Source organism: Dromaius novaehollandiae, chromosome 9, assembly GCF_036370855.1.
Source record: "Dromaius novaehollandiae isolate bDroNov1 chromosome 9, bDroNov1.hap1, whole genome shotgun sequence".
Taxonomy (NCBI): Eukaryota; Metazoa; Chordata; class Aves; order Casuariiformes; family Dromaiidae; genus Dromaius; species Dromaius novaehollandiae.
The window spans coordinates 10,420,221-10,441,779 of NC_088106.1; the positions used below are offsets into that span (position 1 = coordinate 10,420,221).

Consider the following 21,559-nt stretch of genomic DNA (forward strand, 5'->3'; position numbering starts at 1 on the left):
ACTAAGCATATATGTTTATAGTTACCCTTCTTAATGTTAGCTGTTATATACAGACAAAAAAAAATACACCTAAAATATATTATATTAGCAATGCCATGCTAGTTACCCCAGCCATACCCATGGCGGACAGAGTTTCCCTAAGACTGAAACCGTTGTTATCTATTACTATGGCTCTACCTAGCTTTATCAGAAGGTTTGGACAACGTTACAGCTTTTGGGATGTTAATTTACTTTGTTTTTGATATTTGAATGTTATCTTAGTGCTTTCTTTAAACAGTTGCTGGTCTTGTTCTGATATTTTGAAACCTTTCTTGACCTCCTCTTTTTTGCTTTTCTCAATTCTTCAGCAACCAGATTTGTGCTTTTATTTTACCTAGCCGAGTGCTCCCAAGTGCCAAACTTGGTGAAAATGGCGTATTAACATTTAGTTCATTGGGCTGCTTCAGTCAAATTAGAAAAGAAATAACTCCTCCTGGCTACTGCATAAATGAAAAAGGGTAGCTTGTTCCCAAATGTGTACGCAACTGAATCTCTCACTACTCGGTGACTATTTATTTAGACATTCACTACCTTGGTAGTGAAGCCATTGGTTTCAATGTTTTGCAGGCTAGAAATCCTCAGATTAAACAACTTCCATTGGATCTCCTTTTGTGTTGTTGTGGAGGCTTAATGTGGATTACATAGTCTGTGATGACATATATTGTCATAGATACGCTCCCAGTGAAATGCTAGATTTCTTACTGTCTCTCGTTTCATGAAAGACTTACATAGTCGCAGCAGGACTGGCTGAATCCTAATTTTAGCCTTTATAGTAAAGAATAACTTCCTTCTTTCTTATGCTAGCTCATGCCTTCTCTTTGATTTTCATCTTAAAAATATCTCTAACAAAATCTTGGCCCCACTAAAGGTCCAGGAAAGTACTGCCATTCATTTAAATGAGCTCATATTTCCCCGTCTTCCCCCCACCGTGGAAGTCCTTGTTTAATGTTTTCATACCTGTGCTGCGATTTCTCTTCTATATCCTGGTCTGAAGGACATTCAGAGATCGTTCTGTCCATCTGGCAAGGAAGGCGTATGGTCTTATCAGGTCAATAATGTAAGCGGTGCGCTTTGAAATCAACTTGGCGAATGTTACCCCCATCTTTGGCTTTGTTTATCTGCACAAGCTGCTTTAATACAACAGTCTGGGAAAGCAGGAACAGCAAAGCTTCTTCCAAACAGAGGTGAGCAATACAGGTCACTGCTGAGGAGCTGCTGATCTCCTGGTTGTGGGGACACTGGCCGAATCCCATGTGCTGATGAGGCCACAGCTTGTCCTGGTGAAAGGCTCTTGTGCGCCAGGCAAAAGGGGCAGGTATTCTCCCTTGGGAAAATGGTCAGTGATTGCTCCTATGGTCCTGCATGTTGATGGTTTTGGTATTACACAAGCAAAATTAATTTTGTTGCAATAGATGTGTTAGATGTCAGTGAGGGGAAAACGTACAGATACAACTTGAGTTGGACTGATGACTTGCAAGTGGAGTAACAGGCTGCTTCTGCTCCCCGTTAAGCATTTGGAGCTAATGCCCAGGCTCACTGCTAACTTTAATGGCCTGGGTTAAATGATTTTATTGGCTTCAGTCCTTGTCCAAAAAGATACCTCTTTTTACTTCAAAAGCCACCACAATGGCTACTAACTGGGAATAACTGAAATATTTGTTGATACCATCATGGGGAAACAAATAAAAAATGAATGGGCTTAAAGGCTGAGCTGAGGAATATTCACAAGTGTGTTGAAATATGCTGCTGGGAACAGAATCACTGATGACTAGGCAGTGACATTTAAAAAAATGGATTTTTATTTTTTTTAGTGCTTTTACAAAACACCTTAAGTAGAAACCATCATTCTTTAAGCTTTCAGGAAAACTATACTTACCAAGAAACGCATATTTAAACATCTTATGATTGTTACTGTTTAAAAAAAGCTAGTTTATTTTGATTTTTGCATATTGTAATGTTTGAAATACCTGAAATGTAATAAAAAAAAATACAGCCTAAACTCAGTAGTCTATGTAAGAATAAATTCCCAAAGGAAAGCCCTAACAACAATCAAGCACCGACAAGTATTGATAATTATGAGATCTCACTCAAAGTATGACGTTCATAGAAAACTTTTTTGAGGTGTTTTAGTGCTGCTGAGAAATTTGACAGAAGAAAGACAAGGTTTGGAGTAATTGTATTGTTGAATTCATGTTTCATTAAAATTCATTTAGTTTGCTATTTTGCTAACCATTATGTTCTTCTGAAAAGCCAGCATTAGAAGAGCTCCATTTCAGTCTGGTGTGGTGTGTGGGGTTTGTTTTTTGTTTTTCTGAACATGCACGTACACACACAAAATTCCTCAGATGCTTTTTACTTCTCTAGTTTGCTTTCAACGCATGTATATAATTATGTGTTCCTGTTGTCATGGTAATTGAAACAGGAGTTGTTGGAGTGGAAATCACTCGCTGTAGCCTGGAACATAAAAGTCCAGTTTAAGAGCACCATGTGACTGTATTGTTGGTTTAAGGTTGACATGACCAAAGGTTACATATATAGAGATTTTTCAAAAATTTTTAATTGTTTAGCTAGTATGTAGAAGCTTTAGAAGTTTTAAGATTACTGAGCATTTTATCTTCATGCACTGGAATATCTAATTCAGGCTATTTACAAAGATTACTGTAAGGTGTTTTTTCAGGACTTGATGCTATCATCCTAACATGAGCAGATTCATTTGCATTTCATAACCTCTGGGGCATTTGCAATGAGGCTTCATGTTGGGTTGATGACACCTGAAGTCTTAGGTCACTCTGTCTGGAAATGCTTGAAATCCTTGAGTTGCAAAAGGCTAACTAGTGGAAGGAAGGAAAAGAGGAGGGATTAGGAAGAAAGGTATAGGATTGTTATTTAGTCCTTGGAGGATGGGTGATCCTGTAAGAAGGGTAAAATGGGACAGGGTCACTGTTGATTTTATTTTGCTTACAGACAAACTTCATAAGGTTTGAGGACAAGTTACCTTAAGTCTTGACATATGATAGGGTATGATAAAACTATATATATGTGTGTATTTAAGGTAACAAGAAGAAACAAGTCTGGAAGAAACCTTAAGAAATTGTCTTAAAAACAGAATCTCTTATAACCAAAGCATTCCTGACTTTTCTAACCAGTTCCTAAAGCTGTGTAGGGATTGTGCCTTTTCCTTGCATATCTGTCGTTGCCTCTGCAAAGTTTTCTTGATGTCTTACTCAGATCTCCATTGCTGGACTGTAAGTGCGTATTTCTGTCCTATTCAACTGTTCATTTGTTTTTTAGTGTCTTCTCTAGAATAAGCTCTGTTCTCTTGGAGTCTTTTCTTAAAGATTGGTTTCTAGACTACCACCAACGACACTTTATTTTTAACTTACAGTCAGCGTCCACAACTAAGCAGTGAACCATTTGAGGCCTTATCAAAAACAAATAAAGCGTTGTATTTATCTTGGAGTTGTAGTTAATCTCTTTCAGACCATTTCTACTAATATCTTTCAGGGTTGTAATGGTGTCCCTCAGTGTGCCTGCAGCCCCCTGCGAATATTGTGGGACTAGTCTCTCTTCTGTCATCAAGTTTAATGATGGAAATAATGAACAGTACTGGATTTTGTGCCAAGAAATCCATTTGACACCTTTTTTCTTTTAGACAGTGAATTGCTGATAGCTATAACCATATAATTTTTTTTTTCTGTAGCTGTTTACCCTGTAGTAAGGCTATTTAGGCCACGTTTCCTGGTTAGACCACGAGAAAGTCTTGTGAGATGATACCAAAAGTCTTCCTAAAATCATGATATATGACATCAAGTATTTCCCTGTATCACAAGGCTTGTTACCTTGTCATGCCTTGTTCTTGACAATTCCATGTTCGTAGTTACTCATTTCCTTGTCTTTTAGGTGATTTATAAACAGTGACAGTAAAGAAAGTTAAACGAACCAATCTATAATTTCTTTTTCCTCCTCCCACTTCCTCTCCTCCTTTTACAGCAGGCATTATTTTTGCTCTTTTAAAGGCTTTTGCACCCATATCCATCATATGCTTTCAAAAATAATTCTAAAGGTAACAGCTTTCAAGCAATGACAGCTCTGATATTCATCCACTTCTGTAAGACTTTGGGCAAATTTAATATGGCCTGGCCAATTTCGAACTGTTTGACCTACATATTTTTTTTCCTCGAATCTTTTCTTTCCCTGTTCTGTCCTGATATTGTCCCCTTTGTCTGGAGGTTTTAATTGCGGGAGCCAGCTGATTGCAATTGGTCTTTTCAGTAACAACTGTCGATAAGGCAGTAAATGCTTCAGACTGCTTGGTATAATCTGTCAATAGCTTGCTTCCTTCCCTTGAAGTTGTTGACAAACCAGTAGTTTTCCTTGATCATCCTCTTACTGTGAGTTGTACTTACAGAATTTCTTTATCCTTTGTCTCTTGCTAATTGTGCCTCAGTTTATCTGTTCACTTCTCTGATTTTGCCTTTGCAAACTGTCAAATATAAGTATAAAAGAAGAACATGAGTACACACTTTCTGATATTTGCATCTTATGTTTGAGGGCTTTTTTGTTTTTCCTTCTAAATAAGGAGCTGCCTTTTCTCGTTAACCTCTTGTTTCCATACTTATGGCCCATATAATCTTGCCCGTAGGTTCTGAGTTTATTAAAATATTCCATCTTCATGTGCATTGTTTTTATATGCTATTGTCTTACGTCTTCCTTTTTGTGGTTGCATGTAAATTCTGCTGCTCTGATAATTTGGTCAAGTTGCAGTTTGGGTTGTTTTATTTGTCTGTCTCTTTCTCTTTTAAAGACACTTTAATTTGAAGTTGAGGACTACCTAGATTTGGTAGGATTTATTTGCCTTTTAAATAGGAACCGAAAAACTCACTGTTAGAATGAAATGTTCTTCAAGAAACATCTGGGTCAGGTGTTCCATGTATTCCCTATTGACAGTGGTTTGGAAAATTTGGTTAGCACAGTGGAAGCAGAACCGTGCAATCTAAGGAGAGAGATGGAGCTAAAGTAACTTTAAAATGAGTGAAGAGGTAGGCCAGGGGTGGATAGGGAGAAGGGAGCCCTTTTTTAAGTGTGCTCTCATGCCACACTTTGCATTTGTACTCAGTGGCTTAGACCACCTTCCTCCAGGTGGCAGGTGAATTATGGTAAACAACTTTAAAATCCCGAGTGCTCTAGAAACGGCTTCCCAAGAGGTCATGTTGCGTTCACAGGGCAGCAGCTAAAATGAACTGAATCACTTAAATAGCTTTTATTGCCTAAATGGGAGGGAGTTGCTGGCAGAACACTGCTCTCTGGTTGTCTCATGTCATGAATTTATCTGCTTTACCTGAAGTTATTTAACAGACATTCATACTTTTGCTTTTTCATTTTACGTAGTTAGAAGTCACAAAACAAGCAGGCCTATGTTTTCACTTGCTCTGATCTACAGCACTGCTTCCTCAGATGCTCTTCATGCTGCTTGGCTTTATCAAGGACAGTGATTTAACATGTTAATGGTACGTGACAGACTCTTCACGCTTATTAGCTCTCTTCCTGCACAGTACAATTACAGCTGATAATCAACCTTCTACAACCTTAAAGGAAGGAAACTATAAAATGCATAGTTTTACTTATTTATATTTTTTTAGAAAAAGAATTCTATTCAAATATATTTAAAATGAGGAATGACTTTACAGCATATGCAGATGCTTCTGCACTCCTTGGTCGTAACCTGGGCTAATGATTAGGAATGTTGCTGTCTTCACTGTAAAACATAATTCTTAAATCTATAGGTGTGTTCCATTATTGATAAGAGAGTGCTGATACAAAAAAAAATTGAAGGCTTTTTGATGCTCTTCAGCTTTCTGTAAAATTTGATTGCATTTGTTTTCTTTTTGTTTTTTTCATTCCTTGGCAAGAATGCACATTGGATTTTAATGGAAAGCAAATTCCAAAACGGAGACTGTGCAAGTATGCATTTGTGAGTGTTACATTCATGCACAACCCAGAGAAACGTTTAAGCAGCACAGTCCAGTTCTTTGATAAGATGGGCCTCACCAGAAACCGAGACATTCCACTGGGCCCGTAGGGCTGGTCGTGAGCTTGATGCCACGCCATCTTCTGTGCATGTCCAAAGTAAATTACAAGAGTTATTTTCAAAGATGATTCAATAAATACATTCAAAAAGCAATTTGGAAAAGAAATTGTGATATGCATTAAAAAAAAAAAGTTTTAGGTCCATTTATTTCACCAAGAACTAATGGGACAAGTAAGAGCAGTTAGCTGTTGTGCTGTTAAAAGGGTCTGTGGTCTGCCAAATGGGGAAGATGACTGATTTGGTGGGGAAACAGACTTTGTTTCTTCTCCAGGTCTTGTCTGCTAAGATTATGAGTTGGAGGAAAATGTGACAATGAGTTTGTGATGTGGAAGTTGAGAAGGAACCAAACACATCTCCAACGAAAGCCAGTGGCTTTTGTGGCTTTTCTACAGTGGGAGTTATTCTGGAATTTCTGAATGGTTTGGCCCAATATGTGGGCATACATTATCTTATATTTGTGTTACCTAGGTGGACATTTCTTATTCACAGTGCTCTCTCTGAATTATTTCCACTAGCTTTGGCAATAACTCTTATCCTGGAATTAGTATGTTGAAACAGGTTGAGTGCTTACAAGAGCACAGAATGAAGAATTTAAGCTCGGAAAGAGCTTTGTTTATTTACCTAGGAACTTTAATTTGGATTAACATATGTTGTCCTTTGAAAGTGGAATAGCTGTTCACAAGTTCTGATGAAAACTGTTTTAAGAGATATCAATTCTGGTTATTACTGGGGCTCACTATTTGACAATTATCAAATATTAATTAAGACAGCCTTTGTATCCACAAAGTTTTGCAGTCTAAAGTTACTTCAGATATTTTTACTTCTGGATCCTTGTGCCGGTTACTGGTGCTTTTACCTGGATATAGGTATTCATCAGGATCTGAACTCATAATACAAAAATAGCCCTTTGACAAAAAAGGTAACTGGTTGGGCAAGACAAATGTTATCAGTGAGGAGCAGTCCAGAATGGGGAAGGCAGCATTTCCTTTCGTATAAATAGCAGCACTGGCTGAGCAATGGAATTGGATTTGTGATTGGGTTGGGGTCCTGCTTCCGAGAGCAACGCTAGTAGCAGTATTGTGGTCAAATGTGATGAAGCCCTTTTTAGGCAGGTCTGCTGGGACAGAAGGTGGGACATAAAGGCACAGACCTCTACCATTAGAGTTTACCAGAAAAACAGAATATCAGTGTTTTTTTAAAAGAAGAGTCACCAATCCCATTTTGGAGATGGGGAAAGTGAGATGAACCGACAGTGTGACTGTAGGCAAATCCCTTGGCCTATTGCAGAGCCAGGAATAATATCCAGGTTTCCCAGTTTCCTGATGGCTGTTTATCACAAAACAAGCATTCTTGCTGAGCTCTTGTCGATCCTATAATGTACATCACCCAAGTTTCCTGTCTTTTTTAAAACCAATTAAATTATGGCTGTGTCTTACATAAGCCATCATTAGTGGAATTTTTGAAGTATGCATACCATTACCTTTAATTATAGGAAGGACTGGGACCATATTTCTTGGTCTCTTAAGATGCCCTTCTCTGCTGTTGACTCTAAGCTAGGACTCTATGGGTGTTTTTTCCTGCTCAGACAAACAAACAAACCAGAAAAACCTGTCATTGCTTTTGACTGATTCTCCAGAGTGCATGACAAGCTTACTGAATGCATGTGTCCTACATGATCTGTGCTCTGTGGGTCCAGCATAGCTGTTGTCTTAGTAGCAGGCAGAGCTTGCCCAATTATTTCTTCTGAATCGCAGGGTTGCACTGATGTGGTCTCTTTTGGTATGTTGCCTCTCTTCGGACTCTTCTTTTGGGGTACTCAAGGTAAATGGATGCCGTGGTAAAATATATTTTCTGGTTTGGTCTATATGCTCTTAATGTTCAGTTTGCCTTTCTTGCTGCTACTGAATGCAGAGCTGATACTTTCAGACAGCCATTTACAATGATTGCGAGAGCTCTTTCTTCTCTAACTCTTCAGTAGAACCCCTTGTAGAGGATGTGAAGTTGAGATTAATTGCTAATCATTTAGTAATCATCTTTACATCTCCAGGATAATGGAGAGATACCATTACCACTGAGGCTTCTACTAACTTCAAATGGTAGTTTGTATTTGAGCTACTTGGAGGTACGTGCTCTGGCCGTGATTCTTAGTTTTTGCCTTGGCAGCCAAAGCTTAACACATAGCACTGCTTTGTCTTTGTTTTGTCTTTACTTGCAGAAAAGGTGTTTACAATGGTTCACTTCATTATTTCTAAGAAATGATGAATGTACGTTTGTGTTCAGTGGGACTGAAGCTGTAATCCAACAATGTGCTGGTTTCCGCAGCAAAACTGGTTCAGAAGTTCCTGCCCCTACACCAGTTTGTAGTCTCCTGTGTGTACTGTCTGGTGGTTTCTGGGTCCTCCCTCACTGAAAAGTGTTGAGCTTTAGTCTGGATTATTTCAGTGTCTTTACATAGACTTTATAGACTGAAACTGTAGTATCACAGCACTGTTAAGACTGAAAGGAGAAAACTCAAAATATCTTAGAAAATTTGGCCCATACGGACTTCTCTGTGGTTGGGTAAGTGGGACTTGAAAGCAGATTCCAGACTACTCTGCTCTCCCTCGGCACAAACAAGGTGTGCTGCTGGCTCCCGCTTGCACCTGGGCTGCTGTTGACTATGGGTGCGGGGAAACGGCACGTACGGTAATTATTAGCTGTTTTCACTGGTGTTTTGGCCTTCAAATACAAATATTTGCATGCTCCTACAGTCTTGCCTTAGTTATGCAAATGTCATGGGAGGGGATATGAACACTTCAAGACCTTATGGAAAACTTCAATGGGATGAAGAGGTATTGGGAACCTTGGTTGTCCTTTGTATAAGAGAGCTCTGGGTAACTGAGACTCCATCTGTATGGCAAACTGGAAAAAATCTTGGTCCTGATAGAAATCAGTGAACATCTAGCTAATATACATTTGATTTCAAGAGTAAAGATTTCAGCCTTTGTATCTTCAGTTGATCAGCACAGTAGTTCTTGTAAAGTGAATGCTAATGCTGTGGAAGAGTCTTTATCTTCCGGGAAGCAACAGAAGAAATGTGGATAATGTGCTTGCAAAGGTACCTAAATATACTATGGGTGGCATTTTACATGCTGTTTTGCACACTGTATAAAATTACGTGCCATCTTAGGGAAAGAAATACATCAAGACTTTCAAGCTCTGAGGGATATTCTTGTTGTGCAACTCAGTCACCCAACTTCTACTTAATGCATAAGGTTTCGTATAAAAACATACTGACCCATGGGAGGGTAGCTACGTGTGCAGCTTGATTATAACGGTAATGTCTGCGTGACACCTTTCTGCCGGCGATGTTACGTGTAACCCTTTCCGTGTGTGGCTGCAGCTCTTGCAGGTTCTGTATTAAACACGATACTGGGTTACGCGTGAATGAAATGACTGGAACAGTGGTGGAGAAAAAGTACACGGAAAGGTTTAAAGCAGAACATGGCGAAGCAAACGCTGCAATTATCTGCAGCTGAAAACAAGTAGCTTTTAATATGTCCATTCACCTAAGAAGGGAGAGAATTATAGACCAAATGCTCTTTCTTTCCCCTTTTCTATCATTTCTCCTCTTCTTTTCCCTTTATACAGTTTATCACCCATAATTTCGGGATGTGTTTTGTTTCTTTAAGCTGTTTTATCTATAGGCTTATGAGGTCAGTCATGTGTGAATTCTTTTGTTAGTCACCTCACCTTTTGCCTTGATGATAGAAAATTGATCAGGCCTAAAGTACAAGTTCAATAGACAACCCCCTTGGTCCTTTGTCTAGGAGAATAGCTACCATTGAAGGCCATGAGCAGGTTGCTATTAATATGACAGCCTGCTCTATCTCCCACTGTAATTTATAATGAAATACCTAATCTCCATTATTTTGATCCAAGCAGGCGATCCCATGAAAAAGTCTTTTCATCCAGTTCCCAATGGCAGTTACATGAGAAATGGCAAACCAATAATTTTTGTCAAGTTTTTTAAGCCAACAGAAATGCTTTTCCACTGCTACAGTTTCAAAAGGCACAGATAAAGCTCATTCACTGAGATGAATGAAAAAGCCATCTGGGGTTTTTCTTTTTGACTTCCTTTCCTTTTCTCCATCCTTGTAATCAAATTTGAGCAAAATCAAATGGGGCTTTCTATGAAAGTACCTTTTGTTGATCTGAACGAGCTGGTAATTTACAAAATACCCTTCCTTTGTGAGGAAGGCTAAAGAAAAAAAGAATCAGTAGCTTTTAAAGCTGGGCCTTGGTGGGACTCTAAATGCAGTGAAAGCAGTCTGTGTTGAGAGATTGAAATGCATTTCAAAGCCAGGCCTGAGTCAGGGTACAGGGAAGAAAAAACCTATGTGCATTTTATAAGAAGAAAAACCTGAATGGGAAGGGGAAAGGGAGAGAGAGAGAGAAAGAGAGAGGAAAAAATCTGGATAATACATTAATCATTATTTTGGAAATTGTCTTCCTTGCTGACACATACTGCGTAACTAGTGATTGAGAACTTGGATTTTTGTTCTATTGTAGGCATCTCCACATTTGTCTGTGCTGCTTTAAAGTTTGAGAGGCAAGGATCCTTGAACACTGCTGGACTATGTTTTAAATGTGTATACATATTTTTTCAACTTTGCATTTTTTTTTTTTTTAGCTTGCCTGTGAAGTATTATGGGGAAAATACTTGCAGGAAAGCTGAGTTTATTCTTTTTGGCATGCTAATGTTTGTTATTTTATTGTATTTCTGCTTACCAGATTTCCTAGTGGTAATTATTTCCCATTGACTCAGACCAAAGGACAGTGAGGACACCTAACAAACAGTAAGTTTATGCCTTGTTTTTTATTATTTGTATTTCATGATTAGCCTGGAAAAGCTGAAAATGTTGGATTAATTGCAAACTGGGTATTGTTAGCATTAATGTTGTACAGCTATATGAATCTGCTAATGTGAGAGACTGACGATGTGGTTTAACTCTTCTGTTTCTTACCTTAACTGTTTAGTCAGGTACCGATATGTACGTTGTTCTCTGTTGATGGTAATACAGCCTGTGAAATAAATGTACAGTAATTCACATGCCACAGATGTGAGCAAACACTGCATATTTTAATGCTTTTTGTATTTACAGGCTCGCTTATAATGTAAAATGCTTCTCATTTCTCCACTTATGTTTTGATACATTTTAAAAACAGCTTCCTGGTTGCATGATATAAAAAAAAATGGCAATTTTACAAACATGCAGACACTCAGAGTAGAAATTCTGTTTTTGTCTTTTTAGAAAGCTTCTCATACATGTTATGTTTAAGTGTGGTTTATGTTGTATCCTGTTAGGAAGAGTGGAGAAATATAAATATCATTAGCCAAGATCCTATTATTTTTGGTAGTAAAATGCTAGTAAAAGTGTATTGCTTTTTAAATTATACTTTGGGTAGAGAAACCACAAAAAATAATTCAGAACTGTGACCTTTCAGTCTTAAGCTGTTCTTTGTTTTGGATGAAATGGCACGAGACACAATTTGTTTTGTATTCCTACTTCATACCTGTGTGCAATATCATGTTATCAGCTTAGAAAGCATGCTGTAGAAAAACATAATCTCGAATAAGTCTTTTTTTTCCCCTAACATCATCAAACTACAAAGTCAACCACAAAGTTTGAGTGTAGCTTCAATAAGGATATCCCAAATTATTTAACAAATAGCTTCCAAAATATTTTCTTTGATGCAAATCTGACATCTGATTGGATTGGAGAATATCAAGAAGTCACTTTCGTATCTGAGTTTATTTTACGCTCCTAGTTCTTACTATCCTATTCACTTTCAATTTCCTACAAGATTTGTTGTCTCACATGGTTTTGAACCATTTGCTGCCTCCTAATGACTGACTTACAAAACAGCAAACATGGAAAATTTCCAAAAAAACCCCTTTCCTGGAATTGTCACTGCTGCATATTGTGATTGTCTACCATTTTTCATATATGCAGAACTGATGAAAAGATGTGTGAAATTAATGGCTTTACTTTTCGATGTGTTGGCAGATCATCGGGCTTTTCTCCCTGACAAATACAGTATACAGTGCATTAATGGGAAACTTTCTTGGTGCTGAGTGTGTAACCTAACATACAGCTAGTCAACTTTGGATCGCATCACTTAATCTTTGCTTTCACAGGCTTGCGTACTCAGATTCTGTGATGCTTATTTTGGCTAAATCACTGTCTCCTGCTTTTTTAATAATAATTGATGTTGGGGTTTTTTGGTTTTATATCTTTCTTCCTGTGTGCCTTAAACTCTAAGACACAATCTTCATTAAAGAATCTGTCAAAATTGACAGGTTTTAATTGATTACTTAACATAGGACACAATAACAAAGCAAGATAGTGTCTGCTAGGGTTTTATCCTGGTATCGAAGCTTTTCTTTTTACTACGCACTGTTCCTCACATGATGCAACACTAGTTTACTTAACTTTGGGACCTGTCACAAAATAAATAAATATTAAGAATTATATGGTGCATTGAAGTGTATGTTTTCTACATGTGATCTTTCCCATTATATGAATTCCTCTACAAATTTTAAGGGTGTGTAAATAGAACAAATGCCTGGAATTAGGATTACAGGTTTTGATGGAGTTCTGATTTGGTCCCCTATTGTTTATGTATTGTTATGGATATTTTCTAAACTTTTCCTTGATCTGAGTTGCATGTTGTGGTAGGACTGTTTCTAATGTTTCTAAACCATTGTAAGATTCTTAAACACGGGATGAGTCTTACAGGACCTCCAATGGTAACTGATTCCAAGTTCAAGCACATGAGCATTACAGTATAATGAATTCATTTCTTACAGTATTTTTTAATAAGTGTCCTGTATCACCTGCTGAGCAGGTTTTGTTGCAGGAGAAACTCATAGCAACAAATTACTAATTTTTTTAGGAGAATGTGTATAATTATGTACTTAATTTGTATGCATAATTATCATATTCCTCTCATTTGAATCTTGAGAGGAGTTTACAGTAATCAATAATTAATGGGGACCTGGAGTTACATCAAATAAGCTAAAAAGCACTTTCCCTGTTTGATAAGGTAATCTAGTAAAGTATAAAGTGAGCAAGGAAATGCACACTGGCAGGTTAGCATCACTGTAGATGAGCTGATATATCTGTTGATGTGACTGCGTATAACTAGATAATTCCAGTGCCCTAGGTTAGGGTGTTGAATCAGATGGTGAAGGTGTTTAATCAGGCTGAGTTCGATTGGGATGGGAAAAGACATTCAGTAGACATTCGGCAGCATTTATTTTTTAAATGTCAAACAGCAAGAGATGGGACAGTGGACAATAATTCCTGAGCCTCCTGTGCCCTCTAGGGTTCTGCATTGCCTGCGGGGAATGCTGCTTTTACTGCTGGGTACCTTTCAGTCACTGGATACCTTTAAAAGCTTACTTCAGCTTAGAGAATACAGGTAGGGATTCTGTGGTGTACCTCAGTTCTCCTAAGGTTCATGGGAAAATTCAGCTACTCCCAAGCAGAGCTAGGCAATCTCACAACTAGAAGGTCTCCCTTAAAGGAAGACAAAAGGAGAAGAAGGCTACAGAAAGGTATGGGAATTGGAGTGGGTATAGAGTGTGAAGGAAGGAAGGATAAGAGAAATATGAAGAGTGGTGGGAAGTATTGAGATAAAGGCATTAACACTTAGATGTCCCTGGGTCTAGGCCTTTTTTTGAAGGTCCTAGCTACCACTTAAATTCACTATCCCCGGGCTGATTGATTGTTATATTCAGTTGGAAGTGATGTTTGGGTTTACGTTACCTTAACAATAACAAATTATGTTTTTTTTTTCCTTACCATGTTGTTATCATTCAGTGTGATCTTCCCAAAAGAAATGTCAGCTTCTTCTCTTTAACTTTATCAGTTCACTGAAACACTAGTAGAGTAAGACATCTCACTCAGGTGCGGGTAAGCAGAAGAGGCTGCGTCTGTAGTAGTGCTGGACAAATCCTCTTTGAATTTTTCTTGGGGCTGATACTTGGTGATATCAGGCTGGGCTTTTGTATGTGTTGGAGATTTTGTGACATTGTTGATTTTTAACTTGAAAAGTAAAGTAACCTGCGTGGTGGTCTCTTTTGTTCCATAAAATCCATCTCCAAACACTTCAAGATGCTTCCAAAATTTTCAAATGTCAGAGCTGGCTTTTAATGACCATGGAGTTTGTCAGTTAGTGATGGGATGGTGATATCAATGCATTAAAATATTGGCGTAGGGTATTATTGTAGTCATGTAGAACTGCTGTACTAATGGAGTTCCTGATACACCATCCATTGTGAGTTTGGTATAAACAGCCCTATAATGCAGGTAGAACTTGCTGTTCTGAATGAACTGTGTGGTAAAGTAGCTTTTTGTTGTTTTTTTAACATTCACTTTGGATTCATAAAACACCTCCAGAGAGTCTGAGACTTGTAATTTTGAGCCCCTCCTTGGACTTTCCACTGAGTCAAAAGGAAAGGGTAGGTGATACTTTTGACTGTGGGTAGCAAATACGTGGCATGATGTAACGGGTGATACAGCAAGAGGTGTTCCTGTAGGCTCTCTCTGGGTTTACATATAAAACTCTTAGGATGACAGCCCCCCGATAAATTACTACATGTAACCCATTGGAGTCCATCCAGTAACTCAGAATGATGAAAACACCATACCCCAAGCCCTGAACAAACACCTCTAAAAAATACTTGAGGCAGTTTATGCTCTTCGTAATCTCTAAAAACATCTGTTTTGCAAATTTCTTGAAGGATACGTTGCTAGCCAGTGGAGTGGTGATGTCCAGATAATACTACTTTAAAATCTTCTTAAAAAAGCTTCTGTCTTCCCTTGGCAAATTTTCTTTATGCTTAGAAAACTAACAGATATAGGCAAAGCTGCAGGAGAAAGGGACTCGGTATCCTTTCTGTGAAAACACTTGATCAGTAATAGGACTGCAAGGTAAAAACAGTGTTAGCTGCTAGGCTTATTGTTCCCATAGAGCTGGACTGCTTTCTATCTGAGAGGCCTCCACCATAATCTGTGTTAACTGATTTAGGAAGTGGAAATTGTGAGTTCATCAATGTGACATCAATACTGAGGGATGCCTGTGTTATACCGCTAGTAGATCTTGGAGTGGTACTGCTGATTCTGATCAGAAGACATGCCCTCCATTTTACTTAAATGATTATATTTAAAATAGTTCTGTGGCATTCAGTCTCTGGTACAGAGTTGAAGACACTGGTTCATTTACGGTAGGAGTGAGTTGTATGATATAAGATACTGAAGCCCAAGTGCTGTTGCTTTATTATTACTCTCGCTGTCATGGAGGTGTCCGTGGTAGATAACAGTATCTGTTTAGGGTCAAAACCTCCTGGGTTTGACATGATGTAAATGTCTTGCAGCCATAGCTTCTTAGCAATATGTAACAGAGGCCAGTAGCTGGGACAGGCAGCAGGTGAGGTCTGTCAGCGTGCCAGCAGCTTGCTGGACTCCAGTGGCCTCTTGACTAGCCAACTGCGTGGCCATGCATGAGAAAGCTGAAGCCCTCCGTTTAATGGCACTTGGGGGCTAAAACTCTCCACTGATGTTTGGATAGCTATTGCTGAATTCTACTGACAAGTAAATTCAGTTAGTTTTGCCTAATTTAAGGTTTTGAAGGTTAGAAGACCTGTTACAAGGTTTTGAAGACTAGAAAGGACTGTGCAGAATATCTCTGGAAATAGCTAAGCTGTGTCAGGAAACGTAACAAACTGTCACTGCTGTTTTGGTTTACAAGTCTTATGAGATCAGGGCAGTCTGGACTAGAGGTGAAAATGTTATGGAGACCTTGGCTATTTAACAAAAGCAAATAAAAAAACACTCCCTCACCTCCAGTGACCACCCTCCCCCCCCCCCCAAAAAAAACCCCACACCCCCCTCCAAAAACCCAAAACACTCCCACCAAAAAAACCAACCAAACAAAAAAACCCCAAAACACGCCTCCTATAATGCCATCTACGTTATTGACAAAGCTATAGCTTTCTAGAAAAGAGCAGCGTGGGCCCTGGCAGAGCTTCCCTGGAGCTGCTAGGCATGCCTGTCTTGCATGAGCAGGAGACTTGCATGAACGAGGGAGAGGGAAGGGGCAAAATACCCACTGCAAAGAAGTTTTAAACAAGTCTCTTGAGCTTAACAAAATATATTCAAACAAAACCTTACACTGACTGATTTGCCACTATCTACGGTGGTCAGTGCTCTTTTCCTCTGTCCCTAAGGTATGTTGCACTCTTCTCTTCTTTTCTCTAAACCCTGACATCCAAGCTGACTCACCCCATCTTCAAACATCATGTTATCTGGTAGCACTAAAACTTGTCAAAGCACAGACAGAATTGGCTATGTAGAAACTCTGGTTTTTGGAGCCTGAGACAAAGAACATCTCTTAAAGCAAAGAACAAGCAACAACTCTGGTGGTATAAAGTCCTTTCTCTGTGTTTCTGTGACAGATAAGCCGCTATAGACAAGAGAAAACTAGCTTTGAAATGGTATGATGCCATGCATATTCCATTTACAGCTTTACATTACTGCACTTCAGATTCATGTTTGCAATAAACTGTACGTCAGTACTAGTGGGTGGAATTTAACTGAAATCATCAAAGTTCTTGGCTTGTGATTTACTGCAATATTTCAAGTACGTACTACTTGGAACTGAATAATGTTCTGATGGACTAAGTATACTTTTTTTTTTTGGTCACTTCCTTGTATCATTTCTTATTGTTGTCTTCTCTCCTGCTGTGCAGGTCAGAATTTTCTAGGGCACCTATTGATCTTTTTGCCATGTGTTTATATATGCAATAAGGTCCTGTTCTTGACTGAAGATTCTAGGTATTACTGGGCCTTCTTATCTGTGAAAGTAAAGGAACAGTTTGTGTTAATCTCATACATGTATAAAAAAGAGCCTTGTACCACGAAAAAAAACCCTCTAAACAGCAATCCTAACTTCAAGGGTCATATTTAGCATTGATGCTATGCTTTTTCACTTTAGAAGTTTGAAGAAGGATAACTTTGTAGGTAATAGGAAGATAAAATACTCTTATGGGTCTGATATAAGTTTTCGGAGGGATGTTAAGTGCAAGTGCACTAATTATAACATGGTACTATCTTCCTAACCTAGGTACCTTGCAGATTGATAAGCTTAATCAAATACTGTTAGAAAAAAGATTTTTGAATCTAGTGTGAGGTGGTACAACTGTGCAAAATGCTCATGAGGTACTTGACCACTGCTAGGATGCTTGCTGTGTGAAGTAAGACCATCACTGCCCCTTGTGTGTGTAACAAGATTCTAGTTAGGAATTCTAATCATTACTTTAAAAAAAAATTGTCTAAGAATATCAGACTAAGTTCCATCATGATTTCATGGTTGATGGATCTGGTAGTGCACTGTGGCATCTCCCCGAGTTGGAAAAACGTCAGTAGTTGAATTTCATTGATTCACCCATGCAGAAAACATAAATGTTTTTGTACAAAAATACTCTTTTTGTAGTTTAAGGGTGCAGATTTTCCCTACTTATTCTGAGAGCTCTGTATGATCCATCAGTTGTGCTCTAATGCCTCTTATTTCCTCTGTTTGGCCATGTCCTGAGGCTTCTCGGGAAGTTTTGCAGTACAGCCCTTCTGGTGTCAGGTCTAACAGGTAAGTGTGAGTTCTGGTAACAGTGCAAGTCAGGGGTATCGAATGGGTGGGTATCAAATATGACCTGAAGGGAGTTTTGGGTATGCAGATTACTAACTACATAATGTATGGAAAATTCTGCAGTGTTTGAGAGCAGTTTGGGAGATGGGGAAAACTGAACCAATTGACAGAAATAATCTGGCCTCAGTGGATGTTTGTTCTCCATGAAATGTGCGTGGCAAAGGACTGAGATGTCATTTTAGTTTTATATGCTTTTTGTCAAAATTTTAAGCTTAAATTCATCCATAAATTACTCTTTTTCTGAGTGTTCTTTCATCCATATATGTATCTACTTTGTTTATTGGGGGGGGGGGGGAATAGCCTCAAAGGCAAGAGAAATATGAGGGGATTGCCAGCATGGAGAAGTGAGTGAAGGAAATTGTCAAGTCAATGTAAACTCTGAATTGATTTGCAGCAGAGAGTGAAGTTGAAACGTATTTGATTTAAAACAGAATAAGCAACATCCTTCATGATTGCTTTCAGTAACTTGCCTTTGTAAATTTAGCTTATTGCAGATAAATGAAAAAAATTATGAAATGAAAAGTAGCTGTAATACACAGATTGAATGTTTGGGTGGGAGTGAAAGTAGGAGTTACTGGGTTGGAACAGATTCCTTAAGATCTGTCATATCATACCATTAAAATAAAGAACTAGACATGGTAATTTTAAAGGGATATTGTGTAAAAGTTGGGAGATATTAATGCGGTAAAATGCATTGATGGATTCCAAACTTATGGTTTATTATGCATATTATACATGCATAATTATTGTAGATACCAAAATATTTGCTTTGTGTCCTAGATAGCTTGTGAAGGGAGCGATTACAATGTATTACAAAACTTTTATTCCATCAGCTGCGTATGTGTATGTATGTAATTTCTTTAGGTGATTCTGGTAATGGACTGATTCCTGATCAAATTTGTAATATACGCAAAGCTTCACGTAGGTCCTAAATTCTTGCATTTTCATGTGCTCATAATCTTAGCAGCTGCAGCCCTCACTAGAGGAAGTCCACCTCTAAGGTTAGAGCATTAACCCGGAATGGAAAGGTGGTTTCAGGGTTTTTTCTGCCACCATGGGCAGCTTGCTTCCTTTGTCTATTCTTCACTGGTACCTACTTGAATAATCGTAGTATTTTGAGGATAAACAAATACATTAAGAATGACATGCTTAAACACTAAGAGGGCCATGTAAGTTACCGAGATACTGTTATTCTTGCTACAGCAGAGCACATAACTATATAGCTTTTTTCCCTTGCTATGCATTTCATTCTGGATTTTTCGGTTACTATCTGGTTCGCCACACTTGTACTTGAGCACCTCACTATTTATACTCATAGTGCCCTACCTTCCCACTTTATAGGTCGGGACCTTGAACAGAGAAAGCAGGTTTTGCTTGAGGTATCGCAGACATGCTGAGGAGAGCACGGCATGGAACTTGGGTCTCCTAGCACTAAATCCCAGTCCAGTCCCCCTCTTTCGCCCAGGGATGGCCCATCTCCAGCTGTGTGAAGTATCAGCAGATCTTTGGCTACCTGTGGACTTCTCTGCCCCCCTTTCAGTTGGCCAAAATTCCAGCATGCTCCCTCCTTTGCAGTGACAGCTGGCACATGCTGTCCTGCAAAGGGATTTTTTTTTCTTACTCTTGCAGGAACCTCTTGAAAAAGAGTAAAAAAACCCAAAGTGCTGTAAGTTGTGGGTGGGAAGCCTCATTTTGTGTATACTGCAAAGGAGTCTGGAACTGGGAAGAAAACATGAAGCTGGGATTTTCTACAGTGCAGAATTGGGTCCAGTATATGAATAAGGTGCATGATATGCATCTACAAGAATAAATGAATTTTACTGGAGATATCTAACACTTGTTCTTCCATCCTTTAATGTTTTAAAAATTGCATCAAGAAACAAAAACATTTAAAAATCCTGTAAAAAATCTGGCCTTTCTTTAATTTGAAGGTTGTGATGCATATTTAACAAAAGCCTGGGAGTTTTGAAGTGTAGACTGCCATTGTCTTGCCTTAACCCACCGGTGTGAGTAAAGGATACAGTGTCAGCCTTAACTTTGAATTTTCCTGGCTTCTGTCACTTTATGTCACAACCTTAGCATTAGTAATATACATTTTATTGTCTAGGAACAATGGCTAAAGAATTTATTTTGACTAGTAAAATTAAGAAGATGACAGTGAAGTCAGAGGTTCACTGTGCAATACCAGTGTCTGTCATTTTTAAAACAAGTGTAATTCTGAGTACTTGTTAACTACTATCTATAGCTACAGAAATATAGTTTCCTGCCAAATGGCAGGAGGTGGTGATATTTTAAGTTTTATAAATAGACTACAGGATGGGGGGGGGGGACTTTTAGCTATGCATTATACTGTAGTATGGAGCAGGAACTAAATATAGTGGTTATGTCATCACAGCAAGGTTGCTTTGTGGCAAAGCAAAAAATATAAAATATATATATAAAATATAAAAAATAAAGCAGCAGAGAGATGTACATTGCTGCTATGCAGTCATTAGAGGAGGAACTGAGGGCTAGCACAGAAGGCTCGCAGACAGCTGATGGTAGGTGATGACAGCTTGAAGGATGACACTTGGACCTGAGCAATCTCTCTTTGACCACTTGGACCTATTTTGCTAACTCTCTCATTGCCCTCATTAATCTCTCTTTGACTGAGGTTGAAGCAGGCTGTGGGAAGCCTGAGACGTCAGTCCTGCAGGAGCACACGCTTTAGCAGGCTGCCTGCCCCAGGTGCCCGTTTGTCTGCTTCTTCCTCGAGTCCAGCAGCCAGTCGGGCCTGTTGGGCGGCCTTGTGTTCCTTCCCCTAAGGAGAAAGTGGTTGACTCTGTTTGCAAAGAAAGGAGACAGTAGAAGAAATCTAGCAGTCCAGATGGCTGCTACTCTCTTCAGCTCTAAGCTGATCTCTGCCCTTGCTGTCTTCTTGCTCTTCCCCTGCTCTGCTCAACAGCAAGAGAAGGAAGGAGCCTGAGGGCTGAAACTGCAGCTTCCTTGCAGCTCCTGGAGTGACCACTGCAACAGGGAGAAAAACCTAGTTCTGGGGACTGGGCAAAGGTGACTGGGGAAGGCAGAACTCAGGTACTGTCTCTGGGCAGGAAGATGGGCACATATTGATGCAAACCCAGACCATGGGATTTGCAATGCTCTTTAAAGCTCCAAAACCCATGTAGCCCACAAGTGCGGGGCTCAGTTAGGTCAGGATAGTTGCACAGTGTTAACTATGCATTTCTTGAGAATAACCCATTATAACCTGGGGTTTTGTTTTAATTTTTTTTTTTTTTTGACCTTTGTGGCTAGCTGAACTGCAATACAGAACTGAATCACACCCTAGAGATTGGTTCAGTCCTGTCCTTTTCCTGTTAATATTCAGGCAGACTTGCAAAATAATGGCTGTGTGTAAGAACTGTTTTCTGACTGGGGAGTTCATATCAGTCTAAAGCTTAATTTGATATACAGCCACTGTGTCAGCCCTTGTGTAAGGTTCAGGACTTGGTCCATGCTCTCCCATAACTGTGGAATTACTGTGATTCAGAGAAGGGGGTCCTATGTTCATAAAATGGGGCAACGTAAGTCAGTGCAATGAGCGTGTACTGCCAACTAGCATACTACAAGGTGATTATATGCAAGATGAGAGTGTGTATCTCTTCAAATCAAAAAAGACACAAAACATCACTCTTGTGTTTAAAA

The 21,559-nt window shown here is 38.9% G+C and overlaps 1 long non-coding RNA gene across 2 annotated transcripts in view; it reads left to right on the forward strand.

Annotated features, from left to right (window-relative positions):
* The window catches only part of LOC112980169 (uncharacterized), a 296,130-nt gene that overhangs the window by 29,909 nt on the left and 244,662 nt on the right, over positions 1 to 21,559 (forward strand). The window contains exons 1-2 of one of the 2 annotated variants that reach the window (XR_010390461.1): positions 10,580 to 10,756; positions 10,901 to 10,965. This is a non-coding gene — a long non-coding RNA (uncharacterized LOC112980169). Of the gene's footprint in view, positions 1 to 10,579; positions 10,757 to 10,900; positions 10,966 to 21,559 lie in introns of those variants that run through there. The other variant, XR_010390460.1, reaches the window with a different exon arrangement.